Source organism: Coregonus lavaretus, assembly GCF_964263955.1.
Source record: "Coregonus lavaretus genome assembly, chromosome: 7".
NCBI classification, from domain to species: domain Eukaryota; kingdom Metazoa; phylum Chordata; class Actinopteri; order Salmoniformes; family Salmonidae; genus Coregonus; species Coregonus lavaretus.
Genome location: NC_139994.1, coordinates 3937346 through 3946409, shown reverse-complemented (window position 1 = coordinate 3946409; position 9064 = coordinate 3937346). Strand labels below are relative to the sequence as shown.

The window sequence follows — 9064 nt, the reverse complement described above, 5'->3', positions numbered from 1 at the left end:
TCTTCACTATTTATATAAATAATATTGGTAAATCTGTTCAAACCTGTAACATTCATCTCTACGTGGATTATACCGTTACAGTGCCTTGCAAAAGTATTCATCCCCGTTGGCATTTTTTTCCTATTTCTAAGTGTCACATGATCTGTCACATGATCTCAATATATATACACCTGTTCTAAAAGGCCCCAGAGTCTGAAACACCACTAAGCAAGGGGCACCACCAAGCAAGCGGCACCAACTCTCCAAACAGGTCAGGGCAAAGTTGTGGAGAAGTACAGATCAGGGTTGGGTTATAAAAAAATATCAGAAACTAAAGCAAGAATTGAGTGTTTTAAGGGGAAACATTTAAATGTCTTGGAATGGCCTAGTCAAAGCCCAGACCTCAATCCAATTGAGAATCTGTGGTATGACTTAAAGATTGCTGTACACCAGCGGAACCCATCAAACTTGAAGGAGCTGGAGCAGTTTTGCCTTGAAGAATGGGCAAAAATCCCAGTGGCTAGATGTGCCAAGCTAATAGAGACATACCCCAAGAGACTTGCAGTTGTGATTGCTGCAAAAGATGGCTCTACAAAAGTATTGACTTTGGGGGGGTGAATAGTTATGCACGCTCAAGTTCTGTTTTTTTTGTCTTATTTCTTGTTTGTTTCACAATAAAACATATTTTGCATCTTCAAAGTGGTAGGCATGTTGTGTAAATCAAATGATACAAACCCCCCATAAAATCAATTTTAATTCCAGGTTGTAAGGCAACAAAATAGGAAAAATGCCAAGGGGGGTGAATACTTTCACAAGCCACTGTATTTACTCCTGTGCCCCCTCAGAACAGCAGGCCATTCATGACCTTCAGCATGGTTTTGACTAAATTAAAAAATCTCTTACTGATGTTAAACCAGTGCTAAATGCTAATAAAACCAAGTTTATGTTGTTCTCTAGGACTCGTAATATTTGTATTTATTATGGATCCCCATGGCAGCAGCTACTCTTCCTGAGGTCCGGCAAAATTAAGCCAGTTATACAATTTAAAAAACATTACAATACATTCATAACAGATTTCACAACACACTAAGTGTGTGCCCTCAGGCCCCTACTCCACTACCACATATCTACAACACAAAATCAATCTGTACGTGTGTGTACTGCGTACAGCACCAGTCAAAGGTTTGGACACACCTACTCATTCAAGGGTTTTTCTTTATTTTTTACTATTTTCTACATTGTAGAATAATAGTGAAGACATCAAAACTATGAAACAACACATATGGTTACTGGTAACCAGAGTCGTTCAAAAGGAATTCAAGACATGGGTGACTAGTTAACGTTAGCTTGGCTCTCTCTGTGTGTTTCATACCGTGGGAGGAGGGGATGGTACGTTGACAGAGAGCAATGGCTAGCTAATATGCTAACTATTCTAGCTAGCTAACTAACTGGCTGAATAAGTTGACAACGTACTCACTCAAACTGTCAAAACGAACCCCAAAACTTTACACAACGTTAGACACGGACACAAATGATCTGCTTAGCGTGTTAACACACTATTGGTAGTTTGTTGTAACCGTGTATTGGTGCTAAACCGTGTTATTGGAAGCTAGCACGCTAGTTAGCTATGGCGTCATAGGATACGGTGCCCTGGGCGGTTTTCACTGAATAATACTGTACCAAGTTAGCTAGCTGAATAAACAAAGTTAGAGTCTAGTCCTAGAAAACATTGAACCGCTGTAGTTTACAACAATTATAATATATAAAGTGGAAGTTGGGAGTTATATTTGAGTGTTTCAGTGAAACGTAAGTGAGGGAGGCCCCGCTCTTTCGCTTTCCCAGATGTTTAGTCAATTTCATTCCGATCTCCTTTGCATTATTGTAGCATTTTCTGTAGCCTGTCAACTATGTGTATGTCTATCCCTTTTCTCTCCTCTCTGCACAGGCCATACAAACGCTTCACACCGCGTGGCTGCTGCCTCTCTAACCTGGTGGTCCCTGCGCGCACCACCCACGTGGAGTTCCAGGTCTCCGGCAGCCTGTGGAACTGCCGTTCTGCGGCCAACAACGCAGAGTTCATCTCAGCCTATGCTACCCTCCAGTCCCTCGACTTCTTGGCGCTGACGGAACCATGGATTACCACAGAAAACACTGCTACTCCTACTGCTCTTTCCTCATCTGATCATGTGTTCTCGCATACCCCGAGAGCATCTGGTCAGTGCGGCGGTGGCACAGGAATCCTCACTTCTCCCAAGAGGACATTCTCTCTTTTCCCCCTGACCCATCTGTCTATCTCCTCATTTGAATTCCATGCTGTCACAGTCACTAGCCCATTCAAGCTTAACATCCTTATAATTTATCGCACTCCAGGTTCCCTTGGAGAGTTCATCAATGAGCTTGACAAGTTCCTTTCCTGAGGATGGCTCACCCCTCACAGTTCTGGGTGACTTTAACCTCCCTACATCTGCCTTTGACTAATTTCTCTCTGCCTCCTTCTTTCCACTCCTTTCCTCTCTTGACCTCACCCTCTCACCGTCCCCCCCTACTCACAAGGCAGGCAATACGCTTGACCTCATCTTTACTAGATGCTGTTCTTCTACTAATCTCACTGCAACTCCCCTCCAAGTCTCCGACCACTACTTTGTATCCTTTTCTCTCTCGCTCTCCTCCAACACTACTCACTCTGCCCCTACTCAGATGGTAATGTGCCGTCGCAACCTTCGCTCTCTCTCTCCCGCTACTCTCTCCTCTTCCATCCTATCATCTCTTCCCTCTGCTAAATCCTTCTCCCTCCGATCTCCTGATTCTGCCTCCTCAACCCTCCTCTCCTCCCTTTCTGCATCTTTTGACTCTCTATGTCCCCTATCCTTCCGGCCGGCTCGGTCCTCCCCTCCTGCTCCTTGGCTTGACGACTCATTGCGAGCTCACAGAACAGGGCTCCGGGCAGCCGAGCGGAAATGGAGGACACTAGACTCCCTGCGGACCTGTCATCTTTTCACTCCCTCCTCTCTACAATCTCTTCCTCTTTTTCCGCTGCTAAAGCCCCTTTCTACAACTCTAAATTTCAAGCCTCTGCCTCTAACCCTAGGAAGCTCTTTGCCACCTTCTCCTCCCTGCTGAATCCTCCTCCTCCTCCTCCCCTCCCTCCTCCCTCACTGTGGATGACTTCGTCAACCATTTTGAAAAGAAGGTTGACGACATCCGATCCTCATTTATTAAGTCAAATGACACCGCTGGTCCTGCTCACACTGCCCTACCCTATGCTTTGACTTCTTTCTCCCCTCTCTCTCCAGATGAAATCTTGCGACTTGTGACGGCCGGCCGCCCAACAACCTGCCCGCTTGACCCAATCCCCTCCTCTCTTCTCCAGACCATTTCCGGAGACCTTCTCCCTTACCTCACCTCGCTCATCAACTCATCCTTGACCGCTGGCCATGTCCCTTCTGTCTTCAAGAGAGCAAGAGTTGCACCCCTCCTCAAAAAACCTACAATCGATCCCTCCGATGTCAACAACTACAGACCAGTATCCCTTCTTTCTTTTCTCTCCAAAACTCTTGAGCGTGCCGTCTCTAGCCAACTCTCCTGCTATCTCTCTCAGAATAACCTTCTTGATCCAAACCAGTCAGGTTTCAAGACTGGTCATTCAACTGAGACTGCTCTTCTCTGTATCACGGAGGCTCTCCGCACTGCTAAAGCTAACACTCTCTCCTCTGCTCTTATCCTTCTAGACCTATCCGCTGCCTTTGATACTGTGAACCATCAGATCCTCCTCTCCACCCTCTCCGAGTTGGGCATCTCTGGCGCTGCTCACTCTTGGATTGCGTCCTACCTGACAGGTCGCTCCTACCAGGTGGCGTGGCGAGAATCTGTCTCCGCACCACGTGCTCTCACCACTGGTGTCCCCCAGGGCTCAGTTCTAGGCCATCTCCTATTCTCTCTATACACCAAGTCACTTGGCGCTGTCATTTCCTCACATGGTCTCTCCTATCATTGCTACGCAGACGACACACAATTCATTTTCTCCTTTCCCCCTTCTGATAACCAGGTGGCGAATCGCATCTCTGCATGTCTGGCAGACATATCAGTGTGGATGTCGGATCACCACCTCAAGCTGAACCTCAGCAAGACGGAGCTGCTCTTCCTCCCGGGGAAGGACTGCCTGCTCTATGATCTCGCCATCATGGTTGACAACTCCATTGTGTCCTCTTCTCAGAGTGCAAAGAACCTTGGCATGACACAGTGGATTCGGAAAGTATTCAGACCCCTTCACTTTTTCCACATTACAGCTTACATTACTTATTCTAAAATGGATTAAATTGTATTTTTTCCCTCATCGATCTACACACAATACCCCATAATGACAAAGCAAAAACAGGTTTTTAGAAATGTTTGGCACGCCTGTATTTGGGGAGTTTCTACAGTTCTTCTCTGCAGATCCTCTCAAGCTCTGTCCGGTTGGATGGGGAGCATCGCTACACAGCTTTTTCAGGTCTCTCCAGACATGTTCGATCGGGTTCAAGTCCAGGCTCTGGCTGGGCCACTCAAGGACATTCAGAGACTTGTCCCGAAGCCACTCCTGCGTTGCCTTGGCTGTGTGCTTAGGGTCATTGTCCTGTTGGAAGGTGAACCTTCACCCCCAGTCTGAGGTCCTGAGCAGGTTTTCATCAAGGATCTTTCTGTACTTTGCTCCGTTCATCTTTCCCTCGATCCTGATTAGTCTCCCAGTCCCTGCCGCTGAAAAACATCCCCACAGCATGATGCTGCCACCACCATGCTTCACCGTAGGGATGGTATTGGCCAGGTGATGAGCGGTGCCTGGTTTCCTCCAGACGTGATGCTTGGCATTCAGGCCAAAGAGACAGCGGGCTGTCATGTGCCTTTTACTGAGGAGTGGCTTCCTTCTGGCCACTCTACCATAAAGGCCTGATTGGTTGAGTGCTGCAAAGATGGTTGTCCTTCCGGAAGTTTCTCCCATCTCCACAGAGGAACTCTAGAGCTATGTCAGAGTGACCATCGGGTTCTTGGTCTCCTCCCTGACCAAGGCCCTTCTCCCCTGATTGCTCAGTTTGGCCGGGTGGCCAGCTCTAGGAAGAGTCTTGGTGGTTCCAAACTTCTTCCATTTAAGAATGATGGAGGCCACTGTGTTCTTGGGGACCTTCAATGCTGCAGACATTTTTTGGTACCCTTCCCCAGACCTGTGCCTCGACACAATCCTGTCTCGCTCTACAGACAATTCCTTCGACCTCATGGCTTGGTTTTTTCTCTGACATACACTGTCAACTGTGGGACCTTATATAGACAGGTGAGTGACTCCAATTAAGTTGTAGAAACATCTCGAGGATGATCAATGAAAACAGGATGCACCTGAGCTCAATTTCGAGTCTCATAGCAATGGGTCTGAATACTTATATAAAGGTACAATCTGTTTTCTTTTTTTATAGATGTGCAATAATTTCTAAAAACCTGTTTTTGCTTTGTCATTATGGGGTATTGTGTGTAGATTGATGAGGGGAAAAAATGTATTTAATCAATTTTAGAATAAGGCTGTAAATTAACAAAATGTGGAAAAAGTGAAGGGTTCTGAATACTTTCCGAATGCACTGTATTCATGTCCCTGTGTTATTGTCCTGGAACACACTATTGGATCTAGTGGTCAGGGTCTGACTAGAACTCAATTCTATTGGATCTAGTGGTCAGGGTCTGACTAGAACTCAACACTACCAATACAAGTGCAGTGCTACTAAAGTGCTAATTTGAATTTACACATACAGTGGGGAGAACAAGTATTTGATACACTGACGATTTTGCAAGTTTTCCTACTTACAAAGCATGTAGAGGTCTGTAATTTTTATCATAGGTACGCTTCAACTGTGAGAGACGGAATCTAAAACAAAAATCCAGAAAATCACATTGTATGATTTTTAAGTAATTAATTTGCATTTTATTGCATGACATAAGTATTTGATACATCAGAAAAGCAGAACTTAATATTTGGTACAGAAACCTTTGTTTGCAATTACAGAGATCATACGTTTCCTGTAGGTCTTGACCAGGTTTGCACACACTGCAGCAGGGATTTTCGCCCACTCCTCCATACAGACCTTCTCCAGATCCTTCAGGTTTCGGGGCTGTCGCTGGGCAATACGGAAATTCAGCTCCCTCCAAAGATGTTGTATTGGGTTCAGGTCTGGAGAATGGCTAGGCCACTCCAGGACCTTGAGATGCTTCTTACGGAGCCACTCCTTAGTTGCCCTGGCTGTGTGTTTCGGGTCGTTGTCATGCTGGAAGACCCAGCCACGACCCATCTTCAATGCTCTTACTGAGGGAAGGAGGTTGTTGGCCAAGATCTCGTGATACATGGCCCCATCCATCCTCCCCTCAATACGGTGCAGTCGTCCTGTCCCCTTTGCAGAAAAGCATCCCCAAAGAATGATGTTTCCACCTCCATGCTTCATGGTTGGGATGGTGTTCTTGGGGTTGTACTCATTCTTCTTCTTCCTCCAAACACGGCAAGTGGAGTTTAGACCAAAAAGCTCTATTTTTGTCTCATTAGACCACATGACCTTCTCCCATTCCTCCTCTGGATCATCCAGATGGTCATTGGCAAACTTCAGACGGGCCTGGACATGCGCTGGCTTGAGCAGGGGGACCTTACGTGCGCTGCAGGATTTTAATCCATGACGGCGTAGTGTGTTACTAATGGTTTTCTTTGAGACTGTGGTCCCAGCTCTCTTCAGGTCATTGACCAGGTCCTGCTGTGTAGTTCTGGACTGATCCCTCACCTTCCTCATGATCATTGATGCCCCACGAGGTGAGATCTTGCATGGAGCCCCAGACCGAGGGTGATTGACCGTCATCTTGAACTTCTTCCATTTTCTAATAATTGCGCCAACAGTTGTTGCCTTCTCACCAAGCTGCTTGCCTATTGTCCTGTAGCCCATCCCAGCCTGATCTCCTTACACAGCTCTCTGGTCTTGGCCATTGTGGAGAGGTTGGAGTCTGTTTGATTGAGTGTGTGGACAGGTGTCTTTTATACAGGTAACGAGTTCAAACATGTGCAGTTAATACAGGTAATGAGTGGAGAACAGGAGGGCTTCTTAAAGAAAAACTAACAGGTCTGTGAGAGCCGGAATTCTTACTGGTTGGTAGGTGATCAAATACTTATGTCATGCAATAAAATGCAAATTAATTACTTAAAAATCATACAATGTGATTTTCTGGATTTTCTGTTTTAGATTCCGTCTCTCACAGTTGAAGTGTACATATGATAAAAATTACAGACCTCTACAAGCTTTGTAAGTAGGAAAACCTGCAAAATCGGCAGTGTATCAAATACTTGTTCTCCCCACTGTATTTACAGTCACGAACAGGGAGCTAAGACAATGTTGAGTGTGTGTTTGTGTTTGTGTGTGTATATGTGTGTTTGTGTATATGTGTGTTTGTGTGTTTGTGTGTGTGTGTTGTGTCCAAGACTAAACAAGACAGACACTATAAAGAGAAGATAGAAGCACATACTGTAGTTGTAACATACTGTACTTCAACTGATGGTTAATATGACACCATCATTTAAATAAACTTCTCATTTTATTCTGACAGTTTGTCCCCAACAATTTTCAGTTAAAGCATTAAGAGAACAGAAACGTGATTGTCTAAAAACATGTCAAAACTAAAGATTGTCATTGCGCAACATCAAAGTAAGGGAGCTGTTGGAGAGAAACCTTTTCCGGGCTGCATGTCGACCCCCCCCCCCCCCATACACATCCTCCACATTGGCCAGTCCTGGTGGTCCGAACCCCCCCCCATACACATCCTCCACATCGGCCGGTCCTGGTGGTCCGAACCCCCCCCCCATACACATCCTCCACATCGGCCGGTCCTGGTGGTCCGAACCTCCCCCCCTCACCCCTCCTCCCCCACCTGTCAGGCTGTGGAACTGGGAGCTCAGGGGCAGGCTCATCAGTTTCAGGCTCTCCACCAATCCGCTGGCTGCTTTGGCCGAGCCACGCCTCCCTGGTCCTGCCCCTGTCCCTGAGACATCAGCAGAGGGGCTTTCTCCCCCTCTCCCTCTGCTGTCTCCCCCTTTATCTCTCTCTTCATCTCCACCAGTGGCACATTTAGAGGGCCTGTCTCCCCCTCTGTCTCCCCCACCGCTGGCAGAGCTAGGGCTTCGTTGTCTTGGTCCTGTTGAGTCCCTGTCCGGTCTCTGCGGGCGCCGTTGGCTCTCATAGTCGCTGTCATCGCTTGTCTCCAAGATGGGAGACGCCATGGCAACCATTACTGCCTTGGTTATCGTTACTGGGGATGACCTGCCTGACGACATCAAACATTGTTCTGGCTTGAACCCACACTCCTCCTTTTTCCTTCCATCTTTCCTTCCTTCTTCTTCTTCTCCTCCTCCTCCTCCTCCTCCTCCTCCTCCTCCTGTATCTGGTTGAGGACAGGTGCGCTCTTACGAGATGTCAGTCTGTTAGTGACAGAGGAAGAGGAGGAGTTGGAGGAGGATGAAGATGAGGCGAAGTTGTGATGGAGCACCACCTGAGCAGGGAGAGCCAAGGGAGAAGAAGCCTCCACCTTTTTCCTCCTCCTCATCCAGACTGAAGAGGCTGGGGCTCCGTGGTTTAGAGGGGGTGGGAGAGGCCAGGGAGCCCAGCCTGAGGGGATTGGAGTGGGGCTTGACTGGAGGCCGGAGGCACCTGTCCTGGTGCTCTCTAGATGAACCGACAGGAGGGAGTGCTGAAGGGTGTGTGTGCTGTGTGTGTTGTCATCCTGGAGGGTCAGAGTGTGTGTTATTGCCCAACCGTCTTTGGTTGAGCTCCAGTAGGGCTGTTTTGGATCTGGGTCCGTGGTGGACCAGGCTCTCAGCACTGCGGGCGGGGGACTGGGGGCCCCCTGGGTGGGAGATGGGGGTACCCCCCCCAGAAAACCTCCCATGTCCTGGTGCATGTCCACTCTGGTGGGCCACAACTGCCTGGAGAGGGTTAAGCAGAGAGAGCAGAGAGGTTTCATCACACAGTGAAAGGTTGGTAGAACTTTTCTGTCTGATTTGTTTCATTCATTTTTTATTCGTTTAGTTTGTTCAATGTGG

General features: G+C 47.4%; 1 pseudogene across 1 annotated transcript in view; it reads right to left on the bottom strand.

Annotated features, from left to right (window-relative positions):
* Positions 1-7645: 7645 nt before the first annotated feature.
* LOC311131848 overlaps positions 7646-9064 on the bottom strand; it is a 23007-nt pseudogene continuing 21588 nt past the window's right edge. The window contains exon 6 of the transcript XR_014615353.1: positions 7646-8947. The product of XR_014615353.1 is annotated as an uncharacterized misc_RNA (transcript). The remainder of the gene's footprint in view (positions 8948-9064) is intronic.